This window comes from Coturnix japonica, chromosome 1 (genome assembly GCF_001577835.2).
Source record: "Coturnix japonica isolate 7356 chromosome 1, Coturnix japonica 2.1, whole genome shotgun sequence".
NCBI lineage: Eukaryota > Metazoa > Chordata > Aves > Galliformes > Phasianidae > Coturnix > Coturnix japonica.
The window spans coordinates 62,571,018-62,584,420 of NC_029516.1; the positions used below are offsets into that span (position 1 = coordinate 62,571,018).

The 13,403-nt window shown below is 42.4% G+C and overlaps 1 protein-coding gene across 1 annotated transcript in view; it reads left to right on the forward strand.

Annotated features, from left to right (window-relative positions):
* The first annotated feature begins 262 nt into the window (after window positions 1–262).
* STK38L (serine/threonine kinase 38 like) overlaps window positions 263–13,403 on the forward strand; it is a 43,582-nt gene continuing 30,441 nt past the window's right edge. The window contains exon 1 of the mRNA XM_015868874.2: window positions 263–403. The gene's annotated coding sequence lies outside the window, so the exon portion shown is untranslated. The remainder of the gene's footprint in view (window positions 404–13,403) is intronic.

Here is a 13,403-nt window from a genome sequence, read left to right on the forward strand (position 1 = left end):
CCCAACTCCCTCAGCCTGTCCTCATAGGGGAGGTGCTCCAGCCCCCTGATCATCTTCGTGGCCCTCCTCTGGACTCACGCTCACCCTCACAGGAGCGCAGCCCGAAGCAAGGAGCCGGGGGCAGAAACGGGGCCGCTGTGCCGCGCTGCCACGACGGAGCAGGGACGGGAGCGCAGCACCTGCCTGCGGCCGTGTGGGGCCTCGGGGCCGCGGCCAATCGCAACTCGGTTCGGCGGCGCCGGGCTCTCGCGAGAGCCGCCGAGTAAACATCCATCCCTCCGCCTTGGCCCTCCCGCCGCCCTCCTCCTCTTGCCATTAGCGCGGAGGAGGGGGCCGTGCCCGCACAGCGCCGGCGGCGAGCGAGCAGTCGGGCAGCCCAGCCAGCAGCGAGCAGAGGGCGGAGGTGAGTGCCGCGGGCAGCACCGCGTCTCGGGGCTCCGCTCGGCCCTGGGGAGCGGAGCGGAGGGAGGTGAGACCCTGACAGCGGCGACTGGAAATCCGCCGCTTCCTCCCCCCGCCGCGAGGCAGCCATCGCCGTAACGCCGGGCAGAGGACGGCTCCGTGGCGGAGGAGGCAGCTCCGTGCCGCCTGTCGCCCTCGGAGCCGGCGGTGTGGGGCCGGGCCGTGGGGCTGGCGACCGCTTTTGGAAGGGACGGTGCTTTGCCCTCTTTAGCAAAGGGCAGATAAATGAAGCGATGCGTTTGTCTCTGTAATACGCTTACAGGGTAATAATAACAAACCCCGAGTAGTTTTGCTCTCTCTCTCTCCGGTGAATGAATCCACAGCCCGGTTCTGTAACCCCTGCCTGAGCTGTAGGAGTTTTGAATGGGGCCTGTGACGTGTGCCGGGACGCTGTGCGCTGACTTAGGTAAAAGTTAAGCACGAAGATGTTAAGCAAAATCCCGAGCAGGTATAAAGAGCCTTGATACAACAACCCCTGGGTGAGCATCAGTGCTTGAGGCTGGCTTGGAAGAAAGGCAGAACGCGTTTCTCCTCATAACTGTTGGGGTATGTTCGTGTTGTTTGCCTCTGAGTTGCTGTAGAACATTGAAGCTTGCTCTGAGTGCCGCCGGTGTGGGCCTGTGCCGTGTACACCCACTTGGTGTTTGCTGAGTTGTCTGTAGTTGCTCGAAGTAGAGAACTCTTATTTACGAGGGGTTATAACGCTAATAAACCTTACCGCGTTGTGCACTGAAAAACAGACAGAAGTCTTGAAAATTGCTTTCACTCAGTTGCTTGCTCTTTAGGAGCTTGGGTGGAACAGTATCAGTCTGAATGTTACTTGGAAGGGTTAGCTGCAGTGCTACCAAACAAACCCAATGTGCTGGGAGTTCTCCAGGTGACAGACAGGCTGTGATCACGCTCTATAGATGAGTTATGTGGTTGCAGAATGGTTTGGGTTGGAAGGAACCTTAAAGCCCACCCAGTAACACCCCCACCATGGGCAGGGCTGTCACTCAGTGCATCAGTCTGCCCTGGGTCCCATCCAACCTGGCCTTGCCATCACTGTCCCTAGTATATAATCAGTGTAATTGAATGCTGGATAACTTTATTTTACTTTTTCTTTTTATCATTTAAACTACCTTCTGTGGCTCGAGATCTCTCCTGAGTTCTTTAGTGACCACAAGAATCTTAGTCACTGTTTGAGGAGCATTGTCTTTGCCTACTGTCCCTGAGCAGGCGGTGGGTTGGTAATGTTTTTAAACCTTGTTTTTTCCCTCTAAACTCAATTTTCACTTAGCCCCCATTTATTCTAATAAAAATCCCCTGCCACCAACAGGACAGAGCAGGGGTTTAGCTAAAATGTGGTCAATTGATAAACTCTGATATTTGTATTGTCAGAAGAGCTTGTAAATTACAATGAAAGGAATTGCTTCTCCAAATACGGTATTCATCAGCACAAAGACTAAGCTAATATTATATGACAAATGGTTTGCTTTTAGTCCCCCAGAAAGAAGCTTTATGTGTCTTAGATAATGACTGTGGACATAAATCAAGCGTAGTATTGTCCACATAATCATGTAATCTTCTGTTGTTCCCAGCTCGTTTCAACATATAGCTGCACTTAGGGCAGACAGGCCAGCATTAGTGATTACATTGCCGTAGCATGAACATGTGGCTTTGGTAAGTAACTGAGTCTTAATTCCTTGGGTAGGTTGATACAGGATTTTGTTTGAAGTCCAGCGATGAAATAACGATCGCAAACACTTCTTTTTGTTGTATAAACAGTGAGGGTAATCAAATCTCACCCTGCGGGGTGTGAATTCAGGGAGGAGTTACTTTGTGCATAGTGTGAATCAGTTATGGTAAAGTGCATGCGAGGTGAGGGGATCTCTTCCAGAAGGATAAAAAGGTAGTTCTATCCAAATGCAGGAGAGCAGGCTGGATTGTTTGATTGGTACAAAAAGTCCTGCAGCTCTGTAGTCTGATACTACAGAGGAACTTTTGGCAGTGTTGCTGCTCCTGCGTCTGCGTGAGGAAACAACAGAACAGTTTGTTTTTCTTTGACAACAGTGAAACCAAAACAGGGACTAAAAGGACGAATGAATTTATTGGGAAGAACTTACTTTCCTTGTCACAGGTAATTTGATCAGCACGGAGATCACTGAGATAGGCAATTCTCTTAGTAAGTACTGTCTTCTGCTTGTGAAATTGGGTCGCTTTGTGAAGCTTGCATTAACATTTCACCTAATACTTTTGTGTACAGGTTGTTTAAAAAAAAGTAAATAAAACACCAAATTAGGGAAGTATTAATCTACGTGTTAATCATCTGATTTTCTGATTTCTTGGTAATTTTGTTGCTTAATTTTTACATTCTGGTTTGAGTGGTGAATTTATAACTTAGTTTCTGATGTATATGGCTGGTATAGTTACAAACAAACTTGCAGTTTTTTAGATGAAATACATTTTAGTGTGAATTGTAGCTGAGTAGAATATGACTGCAAAATCAGATACCTGGAACTTCAGTGTAATAACTGGGAGATTGTTTATATGAGATTGTCGCCATCAGAGGGTTAGTTGTCTTCTGTATTTTTACTAGTAAAAGGGAACAGTGGCTGATGTAAAATAGTAGCAAATGGGATTTCATAACAACAAAAATCATGGAGTGGCCTGGGTTGGAAAGGACCACAATGATCATCCAGTTCCTGCTATGTGCAGGGTCACCAACCACCAGACCAGGCTGCCCAGAGCCACATCCAGCCTGGCCTTGAATGCCTGCAGGGATGGGGCATCCACAGCCTCCTTGGGCAACCTGTTCCAGTGTGTCACTACCTGCTGAGTGGAAAAACTTCCTCCTAATATCTAACCTAAACCTCCCCGTTTCAGTTTAAGACCATTCCCCCTTGTCCTATCACTGTCCACCCTTGTAAAATCTCCTAAGGAAGTAAAAGCAGAGATGACTATTCACCTTTCAGTACCAAAGAGCTGGCAGTATTAAGTAATAGTCTGGTACAAACAGGTTGAGCTTCTCCATAGTATCAACAAGTATCCTAAAACTTAACTGTGAAGGGAGGCATGAAGGACCAGCAAAAGAAAGATGGCTGGCACAAGTGGGGAGCTGAGCATGTTTAGATGCGCTCTTCTGAGTATGCCGGGTGTGTGTCCTGTTTCCCTGTCCCCAGTGCAACAGATGAGCAACATATGTAGCACGTTTGTGCTGGGAATGCCAGTGAGAACAAGGGTGTCCTCGTCCTGCCTGACTGCTGTTTTTGGGAACTCAAGTCTGCTCTGTAGGAAAAGGATTCATTGCCAAGGTAGATTGCTTCTGTCGTGTATGCAAGCTTAGAGTTTGCTGGCGTTACTAATAATGAGTCCATGCTTGTAGTGGGGATTGCTGGATAAAGAAGACATTCCCAAAGATCATTCTTTTCTACTGCTTGGTGGTTTGTTCCTTCTCAGGATGAATAGAGCTGAATCTGATGTTGTGAGAGGCCCGACACGCCTGCTGTGTGATGACGAAACACCTATAGCTTCTCCTGATAGAAAGCCTTGGTGTTATGAGCATACTGGTAAAGGATGAACTTGCTTAGAGCTGAACAGGTAGTTAAATTCCAAAAGGTATTTTGTTGTCTACAGGAGAGATCATTATTTTTCTTTTTCTACCAGCTTGCCAGCATGCAGATTACATTCCCCCAGAAACACTTCACTATTGTTTGGAGCTGAATTGATGATGAACCACCTAAGTTTCCATGGATCACAGCTGAGGGCACAGGTGAGGTTGACAGGACACAGACATGGCCTTGTGTCTCCACTTCAATTCCCAGTGAAAAACTATTTGTGGCTAAATGACTAGATCTGAACCAAAATGTGGAGGATGCAGGAGCTGCCCTCAGGTGTGGCTGTTTGCCACATTAGCCAGGTAGAAATAGCAGCCTGTAGTCCAATACCATCAGGCTCCTTCTGTGTTGCTTTCTATGATGGAAAAAAAGTTTATCACAGGAGTTTCTCAAAATTTGTTTTATTTATTTCTTTCTTAACAAGCGATGGTTGCGTAATGTGGTCCCTGTCCTTTGCTCTCACTGGTGCCTTACAAGGGAGGTAACTGGAACACCAGCCAAATATCAGCCTGATGATGAAAGGATTGTTCCACTTAAAATGTCATTAATGTTTAGCGTGCTGAGTCCTATGTGGAGGGGACAGCTTACATTATAATTCCACAGATAAAAGCATTGTACTGTATTGTTTTAAGACAGCTGTTGTTTCTTGAAGTTAAAGAGATTCTTCAGTTTTGTGCTGTTTAGCACTTGGCAGAGCAGGAAAGGAGAACAAATCCAATCACAAGATACAAATTTAATGGGCATACCTGTTTTTACAAAGTACAAAAATTGAATCCAGAGAACAAAGTCAGTGTTTAACAGTGATTAAAATTATGATTTAACAGGTCCTAACATCTGGAACCGTAGGGGAATTTTGTTCTGTTTTAGAGCTTCTCTGTAGGATGCTAGGCAGTCTTATAGCCATGAAAGAGATGGCTGTTCCAAACATGTAGCAGCCAACTGCTGAAGGGCGTTCGATTTAGTGGAGTAATGGCACTTGGTTAACAGGAGCAAACACAGTTACTGAGAATTAGGTACTAAGTAAATTGCCCTTATGGTGAGGCTTGTAACATGGTGTCTTTTGGAAGGCATGAGGGTGAAATCTGACTTCCAGAATTAGTTGAGAGAAAGGGGTTTTATCGCTGCTGGTGGGATTAATGTGCATCTTTGTGGCTGGATTTGTTGGTGCTTGGTTAGTCCAATGCAGTGGTGAGGTACTCTGGGATCAGCAGGCTGATATTCTTCATGACCAGCTTTCCAAATTTCACTTCTGTAAATTGAAAGCTTTGCTGTGCTGAAGAAAAATTTTCTTGCTTAATTTTGCCATCTGCTTATGGTTTCAAATAATTTATTTCCTTTATTTATTGAAGTTACAGCATGGATCTTCATTTCTGCAAACCTTGTAGGAAAGACGTGAAGGTTTTTATTCTTTAAATATAGGGTTGGAAACATTCAAGTTTATGGAAGGAATAAAACTTGAATATATTGTAAATAAAGCTTCTGGTAAAGTCTTGCAGTTTAGTTCTGCCCCAGTCTTAACAGGCTCCGTTGCATCATATTATACAAGTGGCAGAGGTGCAAGGTTTATTATAACAGTTCTTCATGAATTCAACTCCTAGGTACATCAAGAGCGAGGAATGTAGATGACCATTTTATATTGAAATGCTTTGGGTAGGTTCTCTGGTTAACTTTTCTATGGACACTGTTACCCTATCTTGGCCTGTTTATCTTCTCATTTAATGGGAGAGGAGAGTTTATATAAAATACGTGTTATATGAGCATCTTGACTTGTTTGTGTGCTGGTTTGGTGACTTTGCTGCTCAGTTGTAAAAGCAGCAATTAAAGCTTTAAAAAAGTAATTATTAATTTTACTTTAAAGATAATTATTTAAGAACTCTTGGAATTGTGTCCTGTAAATTGCTTATGCTTTGAATTATTCCTGATGGTAACTGAGTCTGAAGTCAGAGAAAAAACAAAGATGAACAAAAATCTATGGAGTGGATAGTATTTCCTTGAAGTATTTGAAAAGCACAGAGTGCAAAATATGGCTGTGACATCAAACAGATATAGTGATGAGACAGTATGGAAATCTCCACGGACAAAATAAAAACATGTATGTAGTGTAAAACATGAGTATGAATGACTTTTAGTATCTATTTAGAAGAGATGTGTGTGAAACTGACGTCAACTGAAGGTGCCCATGGTTTTCTTCAGATGATTCTGGCTGCGACGGCTGTTGCTGCGGTTGAGCTGTGCAAGTCATGGTGTGGTTACACAGCAACAGGAGTTGAGGCTGCGGTTCTCAAGTTCAGTGAGCAACAGTCTGTTGGGAGCCCACAATATGCTCTGAGGCCATCGTGTGCCTTTGATTTAAATAAAAAAATAAATAAAACCCCAAGTTCCTGTCCCACTGACTGTCCACGTGCTGCTGATGGTAAATGTGGACTGCAGTTTAGAAATGTCAGAGTTATGGTACAGGAGGGAGGCATCCAAAGCTGGCTGGATGTGGCTCTGGGCATCCTGGTCTGGTGGCTGGTGACCTGCACATAGCAGGGGGGTTAAAACTTGATCATTGTGGTCCTTTTCAACCCAGGCCGTTCCATGATTCTACGATAAACAGCCATACATATAATTATCTGGTAGACTGGCTGCACTTGAGAGGTTCTGTGTTCTCTTTTGTTCCTTATACTCCTGTAGAACATGTACTTTAATGCGAGTTCTTGAGGGCAAGTGATGGCATCGTAGTTAGAGACAGTTCATTTCAAAATAAATAAAAGGGTAATTTGATTGGGGGGAGAGAGAAAGATCTGGAAACACAAAACCAGTCAGTTTGGGTAGGAAGCTGAAGGGTGAATACTAAAGTTTCCTTACTTCTCCTTTTAAGCCTTCTCCTTTCTTTCGTTTCTTTTCTTTTTTTCATGAGCCAAGGATAAAGTTGGAGGGAGAAGAAAAAAGCAGTGTAATGCTTTAGATTTTCAAGCTTTGCTGGCAAACCTTCACAGGTGCTGAAAATGTTCTTTTTGCTTCTTTCCAGTGTTGTAGCATGCACCGTTTCTTGACAGGCTCATTCTCAGTAGTTAGCAGTCCATCCCTCCCACAGGAAGGAACACAGTGAAGTCACTGTGTGCCCCAGGTGCACAAGGAAATGCAAAACTTTCCCAAGTTTGAGGCCACGTAAGTAAAATAGTGTTACAAAAGAATGAAGCTGTGGGATTAAAATTTGGCTTTCAGCTGTGTTGGCATGGAGGTAATATGAAAAGAAAGGAGCTGTCCAGGTGAGGATTTAAATGTGTTTACTGGCTAATCAGTATGAGCATGTAAATCTCTGTGTTTCCAGAGGGCTGATTAGTGCACCTGGGATGTAATTTACATGCAAGTGAGCTTACATCAAAAATGCCTGCAGTGATATTTCCTCTTTATCTTCCAAGACTTACTGCTCTGGGCTGTGTCACCATGAGAAGTGGAAATGAGTACTGTACTGATATATTCAATCCCCTGATGGTGCTGTGAGTCTCAGACTGGACATTCAGGTTGACTTAATGTGTCCAAGTCTGTGCTGAAAGCATTGTCTGCTGTTCACTCATGACTCCACAGAGTTTTTGGCTCCACTTGGATACCACTGAGCCCTATTTAATAACACGGGGCACCATATTAATGTTAATTCTTTACTTTTGTTCACTGACATCTATGACAATGATATGTCAGCAAAGGGGGGAAAAAGCACAGCAACAAATTAATTTCTGTGTTTAGGAAAAACAGGTGATCCAGACCAGATGTGAGAGAATATACCATGTCTTAACATACCCTGACCTACGCCACTGACTTCAACTGCTGCTCGCAGTTCCTTCTGCTTTAGGAAAAAGATAAAAACTAAGTAGATGCACATCCATTTTAATGCATATTGTAGATGGTTATATTTGAAAGCATTGAAATAATAAAGTCAAGAAAACAAAAAACAATCATAAGGCGATTGGAATGGAAATAGTTATATTGTGATAAAGATGAGTAATTTTAGCTAACCTCTTCCTGCCCTTTTTATCAGACCAAAATGGAGAGAGATAGCTTAATGTTTTACCATCCCATCTCAGTCTCAGGTTTTGACCCCCCAGATGTGGGCTGAGCCTTTGTGGGGGAGTCAAGGCTACAAGAGAAGAACTCTTACAACAGCTTCCATTAGATTATATTCCTTTTTTTTTTTTTTTTTTTTTTAAAGTAACTGAAACCTGTTAGTGTTCTCTGTATTTATTTTTAATGTAGAAGCACATTTTTGAGGCTAGTCTTATTTGACAGTGTCTTTTGTATTTCCGTTTGACTGTAATTTCCTCAGTCTGAGAAACACAACTAAATGTCTTTTCTTGGTCCTTTTGCCAAAATGCTTTAAAGCAGTTGTGTCATCGTGAATGATCAGTGACTCCATATGTACTAAGAGTGTAAGCTTATCTAAAGGCATATGAGAGCAGAAATGAATGTGCACTGCATGCAGCTGAAGACTGCAGTCGCTTGATGAGATTTTCTTCTGTTCTTTTGGAATCTAAGTGCTTCCTCTCCCTCTCTTGGCTGCCAAGGCAAGGCTGCATTTTACTGCGAAGAAGTTAAGGGCCACCCATCCCCCTTTTCTTTGAATTCTCAAGTAAATCTCCTACAGATATTGCAAATAAACCACAGTAAGACCAGTGCAGAGTAAATCCCACATTTGCCTTAGCTGGAATACCAGACTTCTGTCTGGAACATCTGAATATGTGCTTAGGGTGCAGCTTCCTTCTATTCAAGGGTGGTGATCATCTAGTCAACAAAGCCTTGGATTTACAAGATGAAGTCACTTAGAGGAGTAGGCTCCTGTTGTATGTGGACATCCAGGGAGCAAAATAGGGGATATTTTGCTCATGGTGTGGTAAGCACTGTGCCTGCTTATGCTTTTTTCTCTTTTCTCTGCCTAGGTCAGGAATGTAGCTTGTGCTTGATGAAAAGTGCGGGACTTCTAACTGAAGTAAAAAATAGCTATCTCTGTTTCTCACAAGGACTGCAGTAAATGCATTTCAATGGCTTTCCAGATTAATGGTATCTAAATCAATGTTTGCTAGTGACAATTGCATCAATAGACATGAGCATCTTTGCAATTCTTGACTTTCTATGATATCTTAATGCTGCTTCTAAGCAAGAACCCTCCCTTATTGATGTCAGGCAAAAACCATTTCCCATATTGGATATGGTGGCATAATTCTCATCTATTTCAAGAGAGAGGGCTGACAAAGGATAATCCAGCCTCTGTTTTAGGTGTTGGGGGTATTTTTTGAAGTGCCAGGCAGAGAAAAGAGTACAGGAATGTACCAAGGTCTCTTTGTAAGTCCTTTTTCAACACTGAAAGAGCCTGTGCTCTTTGAGGTTCTGGCCACGTTTGACCCTGCATGCTTCACAGGCATCATTCAATTGGTTCGGCAGCTGTTTCTGAAGCACCAAAATTTAGAAGGCTTTCATCTTTTCTGAATGAAATGCTTTCTTTTTGTTCAGCTGGCATTCCTAAATTTGTGAAGCAGCACCAGTTTCCTAATATTAACTCTGTCTATGTTCAGTTGTGTCATCCAGATGTAACAGAGTTCAGATTAGTTAATACCACCAAATAGGTGTTGGTGTTTTCGTTTCTAATTTTTTTTTTTCCTTTTTCTTTTTTTTTCCTCCCTCAAAACGTCTGCTCTGAATTCCAAGCAGGTTAATTTGTGGAAATTTTTGGTGATTTTTCAGGGGGCATGAGGTTTTATTGTGAGGAATTAAGTTTGTGATCAAAGCATTTGATCCTATGCTATTTGTATCCTCTTAAAATGACTCCTTTTAGAAATTTAAGATGCTGTTATTTTTCTCTTAGTGTTCTAAGTTTCAGTTACTTGCTTCGTGCCTCTTTTTTGGCAAGAGATTAGGCCAAAATTCATGATGATATATATATGAGTGGTTTGCTCAAAGAGAGTCTATATTTGTATGCTAAACTTCCTTAAGGAAAAATACTGAACTGTTAAGCTTTTCCTGGCTCTGGAAAGCAGACATGCAGTTAGCATGTGACAAGAGAATGTTCCTGTTGACTGGCCTTCTTTTTGCACGGCTGTGGCATGTGGAAGGCCAGCAGGTCTTGTTTTTTCCTACTGAGAAAGTGTGGAATTACATGTATGAGGGCTGTTTGTATCTGTTGTTGTTTCTGTGAAAATAAATTGGAGGCATTACTTTTGAAGCGACCTATGTATTTTTTTTTTTTAGAGTCTCAACTGAGTTACGTATTTCTATAAAAGGCACTGGGATGCTTTCACAAAAGATGCTTGGTAAAAACAATCCATGTTTTGAAGAAACATGCTATTTTGAGGGAGGATTATTCATTTTTTCCCACCTTTATGCAGTCCTTGGCCTTTCAAATGGTATGAACAAAGGAAGTGACTATTGCATATGCTTTTGTGGTTCCTAATTTATTGAGGGCTGGATGGAGATCCATTGACTCATTTCACATAAGCCACCAAGGAGCTGCTTCCAGTCAGTGCTTGGACCAGACCATTGAGCTGAAAGACGCCATCTCCAACTGCCAGCCACGTTTCACAAGAAACACAACAAACACACATTACAAATATTTCAACATTATAATTCTGCCTTTGTTCTTTTGGCACTTACTTGGCAAAGGATGTCTCCAAAGAGGTATTTTTAGCGAATGCTATATAGGGAGCTTCAAATCTTTCTTTCTTTCTTTGTGAAAGATATTTTTACTGTCTGTGAGATGCCCAGAGTTAAAGGATGTAGAAATGACAAGATGCTCAAACCTCAGTCAGGTTCCAATTCACTGGAGGCTTTTGGGAGTTGGGTGTATCCATGTTAGAGACTATTTTCCAGTTCTCATCTGCTGCTCTGTTGGGCAGCACCCAAATGCCACCAAATCTGTTGGCTTTATTTGACACTTAAAACATATTTAACTGGAATTGAAATCCATGCCGTAGGACTGCTGTTTGGTTTCAAGAAGTGTTTGAGAAGCATGCTGTTGACTTGGCCAATGGTTATGGGTTTTTGACAAGATCGGGAGAAGCAAATTGCTAAATCTGAAGATGAATTCCAGGTACGATCATCGTGCTGAGGGCTGGAATTGTATCAGCTGCCAGGCAGGATTCATCTGTCCTCATTTGAAAGTTTAAAGGCTGCATATACAAGGCAGTTAGTCATCAGAACCTACTTCTGTAGTCAACAGGGGTAAGAAAGCCCTTTCAGAAAGGGCTTCCTCTGAGGTGCCATAGGAGGAGGTGTTTGCTTCTACCTCACAAGGGTGAGTTCTTAGCACCGTGCCACTGCAACAGAACAAAGGCTGGCTTGTTTTTTGAGAGAAGACAGCAGCAAGCAAGGCCCCTGTGGCCCTTCAGTTGTGCAGGCCTGGTTGCCTATAGCTGCTCCTGTCTGCTGTGTGAGTGTGACTTCTGAGTGGTTTCCTATGGCAGATGAACTTTCAATAATAAAATCCACTGGCCTCACCATGGTAAAATATCCCTGCAGGTACATGCAAAAACAAGTGAATTCACAGACTTCTTGTTTTGTCAGCAGTGTAGCTGGAGTGTGTATGTGTATACAATATGTGTATATGTATTTTTTTCCTGGAAGAACATGAGACTATGCTCCCTCAATCACAGCTGCAGGAGTGCCAGGGTGCAGTGTAAACACAAGCATAAGCAGGCAGGCGTGCCTCTGAAGAGCCCAGGGCTCAGGTCATCTGAGCTTTGTTCTTTGCTTCCCCCCCACAATTTCCTTGTGTAATTCTAGTTTTTCCCGTAGTTCATTATGCCATTTAGTGTTAGCTTAAAAGCAGCTCCATAAAACATCTTTCTTAAGTGCACCAACAGTATTTTACAATCACGTACCTGTGTGAAGGCTTGCCAGAGAAACAGCTTGCCTTTCCTCAGTGCTGACCTGATCTGACTGTAACACTAAACGGAAGACAAGAGTCAGGACTGATGCAATGATTCCATTTCTCAGCTCATCCTTTAGGTTACATAAGCTGCACATTGTACTTTAGATTCTGCTGTGGTGCTGTGTAATTGGTTGTGGTTTTTTTTTTTTCCTTTTTGTTTTCTTCTTTAAATCTTAAGATGGTCATAGGGGTGTTTGCTGCTTTGCTCACAGCACTGAAAAATCTGTGGTATTTGTAGATCTTCGTGGTCTTTCCAACCTTAACGATCCTGTGAAACTGATGATTCTCTAGATATGAAAAGCAGAAGGGATTGTAGGCAGTAATACTTGTGTATACATCAGACAAGAGAATGATTTAGATGAGTGTTGAGGAACACTGAACTTAGCTATGAGATATATATATATTTTATATCCTCTGATTTTTGTCTCCTCATTTTAGAAATCAGATTGATATTGCCCTGATATTTTGCAAGCTACATATGAGGAGTGCTTTGTAAGCCTAAAGCTTACCTTGGATACATTAGCATTATTATTTAATACTACTATAAATGGTTGGAGTAGGAAGGAATCTGTTCCCCAGTCTGCTGTAGGCACTATTACAAGGCAGGATTCTCTGGATAAATTTTTCCTTTCTCTTACATCTCAAAGTCTTCCCAGGATCGAGCCTGGTTTCAATCACTTTCCTTCACAATCAGTGATGATGTTGCTGATGACTTGCTTTACAAAACGGTGTGCTTTGATTTCTTACTTTTGTAAAGTACCTCAGGAGTTTGATCGAAAATTATATAAAGGAGTGAAACAATTTGCTTGAAAGCCAGGAGGCAGCTACATCACACTGGGAACAGAATAAAGCTTGCGGCTCTAATTCATTGGGAGATGCATTCTGGTATTATTAGCAGGAGAAATATCCTGAAGGAAAGGAAAATAGCTTGAGGCTTGGTAACAACCCCAAGAGAACTCTGCAGATTTGGGCAAGTAAGGAAAGGCCCTTTCCCTCCTGATGATTCCCTGTGGTTGCCGTGTGCTAGCAGGATCTGCTGAATTTTCTGTAGTTTATTTTATTACTGATTTATTTCATAAGATTTTACTCAAGGAAATTAAAGAAAAACTAAAAAAGAGACTAGCTTCCAGATCCTACTCCCATCCCACTGTTATCATCTTAGACCTGGGGAGGGTGATGACACTTTTATTATTTATATATGCCCTAGGTACATCTCAGTATCAACTGAGGAGTGATGTGTGGAAGTGTGAAAGTGCTGCCTTTTGCCCAGACCTTTTCAGCGTGCCGGGGCTACTTCTAAAGTAAAGCATTTTATTTGGTTTTATATTTTTGTATGTAACTGCAGGTGAAATGTGTCTTAAGACTCAATTGAAGCATTAATTAATCATCTGAGGAATCACAAATTTAAATGATTTTGGTTATGTACTAATGCTACATTGCTACGC